At 42.6% G+C, this 14437-nt stretch overlaps 1 protein-coding gene across 4 annotated transcripts in view; it reads left to right on the top strand.

Annotated features, from left to right (window-relative positions):
• The first annotated feature begins 8318 nt into the window (after positions 1 to 8318).
• The window catches only part of ap1g1 (adaptor related protein complex 1 subunit gamma 1), a 132022-nt gene continuing 125903 nt past the window's right edge, over positions 8319 to 14437 (top strand). The window contains exon 1 of one of the 4 annotated variants that reach the window (XM_080186895.1): positions 8319 to 8379. The gene's annotated coding sequence lies outside the window, so the exon portion shown is untranslated. Of the gene's footprint in view, positions 8384 to 8835; positions 8892 to 10929; positions 10954 to 14437 lie in introns of those variants that run through there. The other 3 variants (XM_080186896.1, XM_080186897.1, XM_080186898.1) reach the window with 3 other exon arrangements.

The raw sequence follows: 14437 nt of genomic DNA on the forward strand, positions 1-14437 counted from the left end.
TCTCCTTTGGAAAAGCACTGTATTGCATGTGAACAAATAATTAAGACTGGTCAATGTAAGGTTCAACTTACTTTTAAAGGAAGATACTAACGATGAATCAGTGCGTTAAAAGCACATCAGGTGTGATTCCAACACCCTGCCCCTCCCGAGTGTATTTCTCAGTGGCAGCTCGCCATTGGTTGGTTTCATGATCTCTGGGTCCACTGCTGTTAAAGGGATTTTCCATTGAATCCACCCCACGCTGCCAGGAAACACATAGATCCTGCCAGTGGAAAGGGTGGAAAAATCCTATCTTCATTACAATAAAACATTAATAGTGACATTTGAATGTGTGAAAACTTGCCTTTCAGAATGTTCCAGGCTTTCCATTTTCTTCACGAACCCCACACCGCCAAATGAAAATGGTGTACAGGAGAAATCTGACCTCACCAAAGGCAGTGTGTATTTTGCACAATGGACCTTCCCAACCCATAGAACTGCCAAAGGAAAATAGTGCTAGGTCTGGAATGAGGAAGAAAATCTGATTTCCTCCAGAAAACGTGTGGCCATTCATGTACCGAAACATGTCTCTGCAGTCAGATGAAAATTTGACTCAAAGGTAAATTTTCCAGTCCTGCCATCCTTGGGAATTGTCACAGGCAGACAGAAAATATGACAGACCATTTAAAATTTCATTGGCCTTGAATGGAAATTTCTGGTCTTGAGGTGGCAATGACTGGAAAATCCCACCCATAGTCTCCAGTTCTGAACATCAAATTTCAGTTACAGACATGCTGGAACTATTGAATATAAAAGTAGGGAGGTCTTGCTGCAGCTGTATAGGGCATTGGTGAGGCCGCAGCTGGAGTACTGTGTGCAGTTTTGGGCGCCGCACCTGCGCAAGGATATTTTGGCCTTGGAGGGAGTGCAGAGGAGGTTTACTAGGCTGATACCGGAGTTGAGGGGGTTGAGCTATGAGGAGAGGCTGAATAAACTAGGCTTGTACTCGTTAGAGTTTAGAAGAATGAGGGGAGATCTCATTGAGACGTATAAGATGATGAATGGGATGGATAGGATAGAGGTGGAAAGACTCTTCCCGCTCAAAAAAGACAGTAGGACTAGGGGGCACAGCCTCAAGATAAAGGGGGGGCGGTTCAGAACGGAGTTGAGGAGGAACTTCTTCACTCAAAGGGTGGTGAATCTCTGGAATTCTCTGCCCGTTGAAGTGGTGGAGGCTGCCTCGCTAAATATTTTTAAGAAGCGGGTTGATGGGTTTTTGATAAGAGAAGGGATTAAGGGTTATGGGGAGAGGGCGGGAAAGTGGAACTGAGCCACGACAGATCAGCCATGATCTTATTGAATGGCGGGGCAGGCTCGAAGGGCCAGATGGCCTACTTCTGCTCCTATTTCTTATGTTCTTATGTTCTTATGCTTATTGGAGAAATTAAGAGGAGATTTGATGGAGGTGCTCAAAATCATGAGGGATCTGGACAGAAAGACAGAAACTGTTTTCATTGGCAGATGGGTTGAGAACTATGTATGAAAATAGATAAGCCCCTGGGCCGGATGGGATTTACCCTAGGATTCTCTGGGAGGCTAGGGAGGAGATTGCAGAGCCTTTGGCTTTGATCTCCATGTTGTCATTGGCTACAGGTATAATGCTGGAAGACTGGAGGATAGCAAATGTTGTCCCCTTGTTCAAGAAGGGGAGTAGAGACCATCCTGGGAATTGTAGACCGGTGAGCCTTACTTCTGTTGTCAGCAAAGTTTTGGGAAGAATTATAAGGGATGGGATTTATAATCATCTAGAGAGAAATAAATTGATTAGGGATAGTCAACACGGTTTTGTGAAGGGTAGGTCGTGCCTCACAAACCTTATTGAGTTTTTCGAAAAGGTGACCAGAGGCGGATAAGGGTAAGGCAGTGTATATGGATTTTAGTAAAGCGTTTGATAAGGTTCCCTATGGTAGGCTACTGCAGAAAATGCAGATGCATGGGATTGAAGGTGATTTAGTAGTTTGGATCAGGCATTGGCCAGCTGATAGAAGACAGAGGGTGGAGGTTGATGGGAAATATTCAACCTGGAGTTCAGTTACAAGTGGTGTCCCTCAAGGATCTGTTTTGGGACTCCTGCTGTTTGTCATTTTTATAAATGACCTAGATGAGGGTGTAGAAGGATGGATTAGTAAATTTGCTGACTACACCAAAGTCGGAGGAGTGGTAGACAGTGAGGATGGATGTTACAATTTGCAGAGGGACATAGATAAGCTGCAGAGCTGGGCCGAGAGGTGGCAAATGGAGTTTAATACAGAAAAATGTAAGGTGTGATTAACTTTGGTAAGAGTAACAGGAATACAGAATATAGGGCTAATGGAAGGACTCTTGGTAGTGTTGATGAGCAAAGAGATCTTGGTGTACATGTGCATTGCTCCCTGAAAGTTGGCACCCAGGTTGATAAGGTTGTTAAGAAGGCGTACGGTGTGTTAGCTTTTATTGGCAGAGGGATTGAATTTCGGAGCCGTGAGGTCATGTTGCAACTGTACAAAACTCTGGTGCGGCCGCACTTGGAGTATTACATACAGTTCTGGTCGCCGCATTATGAGAACATAGAACATAGAACATTACAGCGCAGAACAGGCCCTTCGGCCCACGATGTTGCGCTGACCAGTTTTTTTAAAAAAAAACACTGACCCACTAATCTAAACCAATCCCTTTTCGTCCATAAACCTATCCACAGATCTCTTAAACGCCCCCAAACTAGGCGCATTTACAACCGCAGCAGGCAGGGCATTCCAGTCCCTCACCACCCTCTGGGTAAAGAACCAACCCCTGACATCCGTCCTATAACTACCCCCCCTTAATTTAAAGCCATGCCCCCTCGTGCTAGCTTTCTCCATCCGAGGAAAAAGGCTATCACTATCCACCCTATCTAAACCTCTAATCATCTTATACGTTTCAATAAGATCCCCTCTTAGCCTCCTTCTTTCCAGCGAAAACAACCCCAAATCCCTCAGTCTCTCCTCATAGGACCTCCCCTCCATACCAGGCAACATCCTGGTAAACCTCCTCTGCACCCTCTCCAAAGCCTCCACGTCCTTCCTGTAATGTGGGGACCAGAACTGCACACAGTACTCCAAGTGCGGCCGCACCAGAGTTGTGTACAGTTGCAACATGACGCTGCGACTCCTAAATTCAATCCCCCTACCAATAAACGCCAAGACACCGTATGCCTTCTTAACAACTTTATCTACTTGATTCCCAACTTTCAGGGATCTATGTACACATACACCTAGATCCCGCTGCTCCTCCACACTATTCAAAGTCCTCCCGTTAGCCCTATACTCAACACATCTGTTACTCCTACCGAAATGAATTACCTCACACTCCTCCGCATTAAACTCCATCCGCCACCTCGCGGCCCAGCTCTGCAACCTGTCTAAGTCACCCTGCAAACTATGACACCCTTCCTCACAATCTACCACACCTCCGACTTTGGTGTCATCAGCAAACTTACTAATCCACCCAACTATACCCTCATCCAGATCATTAATAAAAATTACAAACAGCAGTGGCCCCAAAACAGATCCCTGAGGCACACCACTCGTAACCGAACTCCATGACGAATATTTACCATCAACCACCACCCTCTGTCTCCTATCTGCTAGCCAATTCCTGATCCAAGTACCTAGATTACCCCCAATCCCATACATCTGCATTTTCTGCAGAAGCCTACCATGGTGAACCTTATCAAACGCCTTACTAAAATCCATATATACCACGTCAACTGCCTTACCCCTATCCACCTCTTTGGTCACTTTCTCAAAGAACTCAATAAGGTTAGTAAGGCACGACCTACCTGCTACAAAACCATGCTGACTGTCTCTAATCAATTCATTACTCTCCAAATAACTATAAATCCTATCCCTAATAATTCTTTCTAAAACCTTGCCCACAACAGAAGTAAGACTCACCGGTCTATAATTCCCGGGGAAGTCTCTGTTCCCCTTCTTAAACAATGGGACAACATTCGCTGTCCTCCAATCTTCCGGTACTATACCAGAGACCAACGATGACCTGAAGATCAGAGCCAGAGGCTCTGCAAATACCTCTCTAGCCTCCCAGAGAATCCTAGGGTAAATCCCGTCCGGACCAGGGGACTTATCTATTTTCAAGCCCTCTAGAATGTCCAGCACATCCCCGGTATCAACTGCAATACTGTCTATTTTACACCCCTGCACCCCAGTGTCCTCCTCAGCTACATTCATGTCCCCCTGCGTGAACACCGAAGAGAAATATTGGTTCAATGCCTCTCCAATCTCTTCCGGTTCCACACACAACTTCCCTCTACTGTCTGTAACTGACCCTAATCTTGCCCTAACCAACCTTCTGTTCTTGACATACCTACAGAACGCCTTAGGATTCTCCTTAATCCTATCAGCCAAAGTCATCTCATGTCCTCTTTTAGCCCTTCTTAACTCAAGAAGGATGTGGAGGTATTGGAAAGGGTGTAGAAGAGATTTACCAGGATGCTGCCTGGTATGGTGGGAAGGTCTTATGAGGAATGGCTGAAGGATTTGAGGTTATTTTCATTAGAGAGAAGAAGGTTATGAGGTGACCTAATTGAGGCATACAAGATGATCAGAGGGTTAGATAGGGTGGACAGTGAGATCCTTTTTCCTCAGATGGTGATGGCTAACACGAGGGGACATAGCTTTAAATTAAGGGGTGGTAATTATGGGACGGATGTCAGAGGTAGGTTCTTTACTCAGAGGGTAGTAAGGGTGTGGAATGCCCTGCCTGCAGCAGTTGTGGACTTGCCAACTTTAAGGGCATTCAAATGGTCAGTGGATAGGCATATGGATAACTTTGGACTAGTTTAGGTTAGAGGGTCATTAGATTGGTTCCACTGGTTGGCACAACATCGAGGGCCGAAGGGCCTGTACTGCGCTGTAATGTTCTAATGTTCTAACTAGAGGACACCAAATTAAGGTGAATAACAAAAGAACTAAAAGCAACATGAGAAAACAATTTTCACGCAGGGTGTGGTTAGGATCTGAAAAGCACTGCCTGAGAATGTGGTGGAGGTAGATTCAATCATGTTTTTTAAAAAATAAGTTAATAATTGGACAGCATAAAGTTTTAGCACTGCCACCTTAGAGTGCCAGGGACCCAAGTTCAATTCTGGCCTTGGGTGACTGTGTGCAGTTGGCACCTTCTCCCTGTGTCTGCCTGGGTTTCCTCCAGATGCTCTGGTTTCCTCCCACACTCCAAAGATGTGCAGTTTAGGCTGCTTGACCACACAAAATTATCCCTTAGTCTCAGGGGGACCTGCAGGGTAAATAGGTGGGGTTAATAGGGCCTGATGGGCTTGTTGACGGCAAAAGAGAAAATGCTGCAAAATCTCAGCAGGTCTGGCAGCATCTGTAAGGAGAGAAATGTTTCGGGTCCAGATGACCCTTTGTCAAAGCTAAAAGACATAGAAAGTGGGAGATGTTTCTACTGCAGGGGGAAGAGGGAGGAAATGAAAGATGAGTCATAGCCATAGAAACCAGGGGAAAAGACTGCTAATAGCTGTCCACAGAGTGAATAAAGGATGTGAATGGCCAAACGGCAGAGAAACTAAGTTCTGACAAATGAGATGTTGGGGAAGGGGGGGTGGAGCAGAATGGGACACAGGTAGAATGTAGAGAAGCGGGGTGGGGAGAGAAAAGGTAAGGGAACGGGGATGAAGTAGGGGGAAGGAGTCAGGAGAGAAGCCCCCCGCTTCCCCTTTTCTACATTCTACCTCTGTCCGATTTTCTCCCCCCCTTCCCCTTCTCTACATTCTACCTCTGTCCATTTCCTCCCCCTCTCCCCCAACATCTCCACCTGTCATAGCTTACAGCTTCTCTGCTGTTTGGCCATTTACATCCTTTATTCTCTCTGTGGACAGCTATTAGCAGTCTTTTCCCCTGGTTTCTATGGCTATGACTCATCTTTCATTCCGTCACCCTGCAGTATAAAAATATCTCCCACTTTCTGTGCCTTTTAGCTTTGACAAAAGGTCATCTAAACTCGAAACGTCAGCTCTTTTCTCTCCTTATAGATGCTGCCAGACCTGCTGAGATTTTCCAGTATTTTCTCTTTTGGTTTCAGATTCCAGCATCTGCAGTAATTTGCTTTTATCCAGGGATTGTTGACGGTGCAGGCTGAATGTGTGAAATGGCCTCCTTCTGCCCTGCAGGGATTCTATGATTCTATTCTGTAATTATTAGAAGAGAAAAAAATTGCCATTCTGTGATTTTTTTTAACTGGAGAGTGCTTTTATCCATTCTGATATTTCTACAACATAGAAAGAGGAAGGTTGCTGTAACTCATTCAAGCTCTCATGAGATACTCAGGGTCAATAACCTTTAGGTTACTGAAAGGACCCAGCTGCAGACTGCAACAACACAGCATCAGGCTGTGCCAGCTTACTTTCTGGCACCAGTGAGAGCATTGGTTTAGTGAGTTGCAGAAGAATTATCATGAGCAACTGAGAAAAGGCTAGTGAAAGGAAATGTGAGGCCTATTAGGAACAAAGAAATCTTCGTGAGGAGGCAGAAGATGTGGCTTTGGTACTAAATGAGTACTTTGCATCAGTCTTCACCAGAAAAGAGGACACTGCCAATATAGCAGTATAGTGGTACTATTGGATAAGATTAAAAAAAGATAAAAGAGGATATGCTTAAAAGGATGGGACTACTTAAAGAAGAAAAATCATCGAGATTGGATGATGTGCTTGTTAGGTTACTGAGGGAAACAATGGTGGAAATTGCAAAGGTGCTGGTCACAATCTTCCAACTATCTTTAGGTACGGCAGCAGTGAAAAGGACCGATGGATTGCAAATGGCATACTCCTATTTTAATAAAGGGGAGAGAAATAAATCTTGCTTTTATCTAACAATCACAGACCTGGCAGAAACTTCATTAAAATATGGGTTGTTAAAATACAAGTTAGGCTTTACTTTGGAAAAGCAGCCAGCATAATCAAGGACCCCATGCACCCTGGACATACTTTCTTCCATCTTCTTCTGAGGAGCATGGATAGAGTGGATAGTTAGCAGCTGTTCCCCTTAGTTGAAGGATCGGTTACGAAGGGACACAAGATGAGTGGTGGGAGTTTAGGGGGGATTTGAAGAAAAATATTTTTACCCAGGGGTCTGGAATGCACTACCTGGATGAAGTACCTGGCACACCACAACATTTAAGGCTAAGGGCCAAGTACTGGCAAGTGGAATTAAGTATGCAGGTCAGAGCCTTCCATGCATTGGTGCAGACAGGATGGGCCGAAGGGCTCTTCTGCTCTTCCGTCTGGAAAAAGATCCAAAAATCTGAGAACACACACCAACCGATCCAGCAACAGCTTCTTCCCTGCTGCCATCAGAATTTTTGGACCTACCTCATATTAAGTCAATCATTCTCTACACCCTAGCTATGACTTGTAACGCTACATTCTGCACTCTCTCCTTCACTATGAAAAATATTTATATTTTTCTTCAAATTCCCCCCTAAAGCTCCCCTCGTAACTGACTCTTCATCTAAGGGAAACAGCTGCTATCTATCCACCCTATCCATGCCCCTGAGAAGAAGGGGTGCATGGGGTCCTTGATTATGCTGGCGTTAGATAGAAACATAGGAGCAGGAGGAGACCCTTTGGTCCTTCAAGCCTGCTCGCCATCCATTACATCATGACTGACCATCCAAGTCAATAGCCTAATCCTGCTTTTTCTCCATGTAAATTTTGATCCCATTGGCATCAACTGCTATGTCTAGCTGCCTCTTGAATACATCCAATACTTTGCCTGTAAAGAATCCAAGAAACAACACTTTTTCGCTCTACACTAGTACATGTGACAATAATAAATCAGAAAGATAATTGTGGGTTGTTTGTCCTTATCTGTGAGTGTCAATCTGTGTGACAAGACAAGCAGCCCTGCTCTGACCTTCAACCGGCCCACGTGACTGACTCCCAACCCGAGCCACGTGACCCCCGCAGCGCCGCCGTGACGTCATCAGTCACTGCCACGAGTAAAGCCACGTTACCCCCTTCGCCGCTTCAGACGCATCCGCGGTGCAGCGAGGACAGATAATCCCATTCCACCCAACCTTGACTTCCGAGCTGCAGCGGAATTCGGCCTGCTTCGTCGATGTAGGCAATATATTTTATCTCTCAGAAAAAAAAACAAGTACACACGCGGTACATATTCGGGCCAGAGCCCCGGAAAAAAAAAGGTCAGCGTGATGTTGCGCGGCCGGTGAGAGGTGCTGAGGCTGGAGGCGCCGCCATTTTGAAATTGCCCGGCTCTCCTCTCCTCCCCTCCCCTCCCCCTTCCGGCCCGTCCGCGGAGCAGTCGCCACTTGGAGCGCTTGGATCGGCTGGTAGGTAGGCTCCAATTCCTCCAGGTTATGTGGGTCTCTGCGGCGTCCCTGAGATTGTTCCAGTATCGGGCTACCACTATATACTTTCCTTCTCTTATAACCTGCTTCCCCTCTCAGCGCCCCCCCGCCGCCCCGTAGTAGAAGTTGTTTTGTCACCGGGAGGCTGGGCTGGGGCCGAGGCTGGAGAGTGCGGCCCTGCCACCGCCTCGCCTCGGCTCGACTTCCTATCTTACCACCTTTCACTTTCCCAATTGCTGTGATCCTCTCTGAAAAAGCACAGTAAGCCCGGCTTGTGTCAGCCAGCTGCTGTCCTCGAGCAGCATCGGTTCTTCGGTGGTGACTGTAACGCAGGGATGATGTGGGTTTTTCAATAATAGTTAAAAGTAGTTTTGCGGATTCCATTTTCTCACTGATCGCTCCTCTGGATCATTTCATTTTTCAGAGAGTGAGCTTGTGTGGATAGGGAATGGGAGCAGAGTTGTTTCGAGACTTGTTGAGATATAGCCACGGATGTAAGTTCTAACAGTATTGAACAATCCCATCATTTTAATGAGCTTTTCTATAATATATTTATTCTGCTGTTATCCCTGAAGTTGTACCCTGGGCAGGGTTGCTTCGTTAGTCTTAATTAATTTGTATTAATTAGCTTTGGAGGAAGTTACTCTGGGGTAATTGCGTTACTATAGATGGAAAAATCACGATTGAAGTGAATATAATGCTAGTGATCATATTAAGTATCAGTGTATAATATTTTTATACTATACAACTTGCTCATCAGCAATGATTTTCATAATTTGACAACAAATGGCTATCATTGTGATAACATTGTTTATCCAAAAAGACAGCATTTAAATCAGGAAATAGCTTTAAACTATGAATACTGAAGGTCTAAAAACATAATGTTTTAAGTATTTGTAATATAGATTTTAGAAATAAAACTAAGTGTTAAATGTCCCTCAAGTACCTAATGCTAACATTAGATGGCTTGACATTAAACTGCCATCTTTATTTTGGACAGCTTTATCATGCCATTATTTTCAATCTTATTGGCACAAGTGTTCAGAATTTGAGTGTAGAAAAGTTGAAACTTTGAAAGCATAATTTAACATTTATAATTCTATAACTAAATCAAACAGTTCATGCACAATTGTATTAAGTTTAGGATTAGTTCATCCTTGTAGAGTTCAATTGTTTTTCTCCACTCCAAAAAGCAAGTTTGGGGAGTTTTTTAAAAAATAGAAACTGCAGTGTAATTATTAGTTGCAGTTACAATTTTTAAGTACAATTATTATTTCAGAGGTGAAAATGTAACTTGTACAAATAATGCAATTCAATATGTGTTTTATAATTGTTCTGGGGTAGCATGGTGGCCCAATGGTTAGTGCTGCTGCCTCACGGTGCCAGGGACTCGGGTTTGATTCCCTGCTTGGGTCACTGTCTGTGCAGAGTTTGCACATTCTTATGGTGTCTGCGTGGGTTTCCTCCAGGCACTCCGCTTTCCTCCTGCATTCTGAAAGATGCGCTGGTTAGGTGCATTCATCTCAACAGGTGAATGCACCTGACCAGCATTAGGTGTTACTCTAGGGGTGTCATAGAGGGGCGACTAGGGGAATTCCACAGTAACTTCATTGCAATGTTAATGTAAACCTTACTTCTGACTAATAAACTTCACTTTAACCATCAATATGATGCCTATTTTCTGAATGCAATGAGGTATAACTAGAGGAAAAAGATTGTGGATTTCCTTGACTAGAGAAAAGGTTATTTAGAAAAAAGTGTAAATGGAATTGTGGGCTAACAGAAGTTTAGGGGTATGTATGTATGAACTTAAGTGATTGAAGCTGTTTGCCTCCCTTGTTTAAAGCAGCTAAATTCTTGATCACATGCACCTGTTTTTAGAGAACTTTTCACATGCAGAAGGCAGTGACTTTTATGCAGCAGCGAAGCGGTATTTTATTCTTATTGTGGGACAGAGCCCCTTGACTAACTGTAATCCAAAAATCTATGCTTAAAAGTTAAAGTTTATTTATTAGTCACAAGTAGTCTTACATTAACACTGCAATGAAGTTACTGTGAAAATCCCTTAATTGCCACTCTCCAGTGTCTGTTCAGGTACACTGAGGGAGAATTTGGCATGGCCAGTGCACCTAACCGCCACATCTTTTGGACTGTGGGAAGAAACTGGAGCACCCGGAGGAAACCCATGGGAAAATGTGCAAACTTCACACAGACAACAACCCAAGTCAGGAATCGAACCGAGTCCCTGATGCTGAGAAACAGCAGTGCTAAGCACTCTGCCACCGCGCTGCCCAAGTGACCTAACAAAATTTGCTTAATAGAATACAGTTTCCTGGTTGTACCTCAAAGAAGCAGTGACATTTTAAAAACTTTTGCTGCACTACGTTCAGCCAGCCTTTAATTGATTTTTAAAAATCAATTTTACACATGAGCTTTGACAGCAAGCGTTGATTATGGGCAGCAACAAACATTTATGTAGTGTAGTTAATTTAGTAAAACATTCTGTGTGTGTTATCAGGCAAAATTTGACAGCAGACAGTGAAAGGAAATATTCAGGTAACTAAAATTTTGGTGCAAAGGAAGGTTTTAATGAGTTTGATTTGTGTCAAGGAGGAGAAAAGTGTAGAAAAGAAATTCCAGAGCTTGGGGCCTACCCAGATTTTGGCATGGCTACCAATGGTGAAATTAAAGAACTTGTGAATGCATGAGAACAGAAGTGAAATTAAGAAAAAGTTCTTTGGAGTATTGCGTGGATGGAAGAAGTTAGTTTTGAGGGGATGAGGCTGTGGAAAAATTTTAACATTGATGCAGATTTTAAATTTGAGACATTTCTGGATTGGGAGTAATCGGGACAGTAGTCAAATAAACTCTAATATCTGCTATCTGTGCTCCTTGCTAAACTTCTTTGTTCCCTTTTAGAGTAGATGTAAATTGACTTTAGACTTGTCAGATATTTTAAAGCCAAGCTTTAAAAGTGAACGTAAGCAGATGACTTGAGATTTGTCCATTTCAACTGAACCAGTGAAGTGACCTTCTATCGCGTACCTTTCCATCTGTGTGATTTATAAAAATAAAGTTCTGTCCACAGTAGTACATTGTGGAGACAGTAGTGTGTGACAGTGTGAGGATGAACACATTGCATCAACTGCTGAAAAGTTTAGCCGGATACATAGCTAGAGCATAATGGCCTTGTGTTCACACAAGCAACAGTGGTGAGGTATTTTGCTCTTAAGTTTTGCAACACATTATTGAAATATAGTGTAGGACTAACTCTTACCAATTAAAATTAACAGAAGAATTTCTAGATAAGGCTATCTGTTTCTCTACCACCTTGATAGTCGTGTGAAACAATGACAGAAGAGTTGAGATAGCAGTCAATCTCAGTTTGACTTTGGTGTTAGGCAAATTATTGGAATTAATTCTGAGACATAGGATAGCTGTCACTTAGGCATGGAGGATTGATGAGGATAGTGCAGTGGATGTTGTCTGCATGGATTTTAGTAAGGCAATTAACAAGGCCCCATGTGGCAGACTGGTCACAAGTGAAATCATGTAGGGAAGGTGGCTGTTGGATCCAAAACTGGCTCAGTGACAGGAAAAAAGGGCATGCAAAGTATTGTTTCTTGCTATACAGACAAAATATAATCCTTGTAGAGAAGGAATTGAGAGAGTGCAGAATGTAGAAGCATAGAACAAGAGTAAAAGATAGAATTAGAAGGTATGCTGAGCACAGCTCGCAAGAAGTCACCTCGCTCTAGTGCCATCTTGGAAATGGAAAGCGGTTTCCAGTGGTGTTCCATAAGGCTGTGTTGGGGCCCTTGCTGTTTGTTGTATACATTAATGATTTACGCTTGGATATGGGAGGCATGATTTGGAAATTTGCAGATGGCTCAGAAAATTGGCCATTTAGTCGATAGTGAAGAGGATGACTGTTGTCTCCAGAATGATAACAATGGTTTGGTTGAGTGGTGGAAAAGTGGCAAGTGGAATTCAATCCAGATAATTATGAAGTAATGCATTGGGGAGGGTGAACAAAGCAAGGGTATACTCGAACAGGAGGGTGTTGAGGGGTAGAGAAAGTGAGACACCTTGGAGTGAATGAGCACATGCCCTTGAACGTGGCAGAACAGATGGATAAGGTGTCAAGAAAGCACATGGAGTGCTCTCCTTTTGTTGATAAGGTATTGAATACAAAAGCAGAGATATAATGTTGGAATGGTATACAAAATACAGGTTAGGCCGGGGTTTAAATATTGCAGCTTTGAGGAAAGGTTAGACAGACAAGAGTTGTTTTCCTTAGAACAGAGGAGGCTAAGGGATGACCTAAATGAGGGGCCTAAATAGCATAAACAGGAAAGATTTGTTTTCCCCTACCTTAGAGGTTAATCACCAGAAGGTATAGATTTGAGGTCATTAGTAGAGGATTAGAGGGGATGTGAGGAAAGTTTTTTTTTATCCAGGGGGTGGCTGGCGTTTAGAATTCAATGCCCAAATTGAGGCTGAGGTTGAAATGCTCAACTCATTTAAAAGGTACCTTGATCTGTATCTGCAATGTTATAACCTGTAAGGCTGAGGTTCAGGTGCTAAAAAGTGAAGTTAAAATGACTGGCTAATTTTTTTTCCTCTCTTGGCCGTTGCAGATTCATCTGCAACAGAGTCAAATAACTTGCGGAAAATCAAAATAGTGTTGCAGACTTTTTTGAACCATAGTTGCAAAGTCCCTTCAAAGCTTGCTGGACTTGTCACATCATGTTTCAAATTAATGTGTCCCAATGTACATTATTCAAAATAAATCTACTAAATTGCATTTAAATGAATCAAGGCTAACTGCTTCCACCTTCACTTCCACTCCACAAATTGAACACTACTTGAATGTCAACTGGTTTGAGCAGGTAGAATCTCAAATATTTACATTTTGCTTTTGTCAACTCTGATCCTTTTAACAGTCCATATTAAGCAGTTAGTACTGGGATAGCAGATGGACACAGTATTTGAAGAAAATAGTAACATTTCCACACTTAAACAATCACATCCACTTCCAACAATTTGTCATGAATTCTTATTATGAGAGTTTTCCAGGGATAGAACATTGAATTTTTCTCCTGAATCCCAGATCATGTTCAGCAACCATTCCAGGTGTTACAAGTTATACTGTGGAAGCCATGAAGGCTAAGCTGTAGTAGAATTTGATTTTTGAATGATCAAACTCTTGCATTATTCAAGGCATTGTAGTTCTTATTTTCTTATGGAAGCATTGTCACTTGTTTTTCTCCATTTTCAAAATTTCAGAACTAACATATTAACTAATCCTTTGGTTTAGCACCATCGCAACTCCCAGCACTCCTGCTTCACCTGCTCAGTGTCCACTTTCACCTTGGTGGAAAGCAACCTAAAATGTTTCTGTTCTCAGAAGCCCTACAATGTAAATTAAAGCTGCTGTTGTAATCGCACAGGGTATCCAGGGTTTTTCTACAAAAGTGTTGTACGTATTGTATGTTTGTGGATAATTAAAATTTAGATTGAGCAGATTGTGAACATAAGCATGTTTAGCATTTTAAATCATGATTTTTTTGATGGAGACTGCAACAAAAGGCAGCTATCTAACTAGCTGCTTTAGTTTGAAAGAACCCTGCTCCCTCTAGAAGAGGGCAAATGCTTGAGGAATTTCTCAATCATACATTGTGTACCAGATACTAATTTATGCAAAATGTTACTTAAAAACTAGTACAACTAGAAAGTTATGTGAAGGGGTAAATACTGAAGATTACCATGGTTGTTCATTATGGCGCACAAAATATTACAGAAGTCCCTTCCTAAAATCAGTTGCATCATCTTTTGTGCTTTTATCATATTACTCAAGAAATAACAGGAAAATGTAAATACCTTAATATTGTACACAAATCTGTATTTAGAAATCAAAGTTTTAATATTGTATTTTTACTTAGTCCGTATTAAGTTGAATTCTTAACTTCATTGCAATATTAATGTGTTAATGTAAATCTATTGTGACTAAATTTTAACTTTAAATGTAAAAAATATT

The sequence above is a fragment of the Carcharhinus amblyrhynchos genome, chromosome 4, assembly GCF_965287045.1.
Source record: "Carcharhinus amblyrhynchos chromosome 4, sCarAmb.v2.hapA, whole genome shotgun sequence".
NCBI lineage: Eukaryota > Metazoa > Chordata > Chondrichthyes > Carcharhiniformes > Carcharhinidae > Carcharhinus > Carcharhinus amblyrhynchos.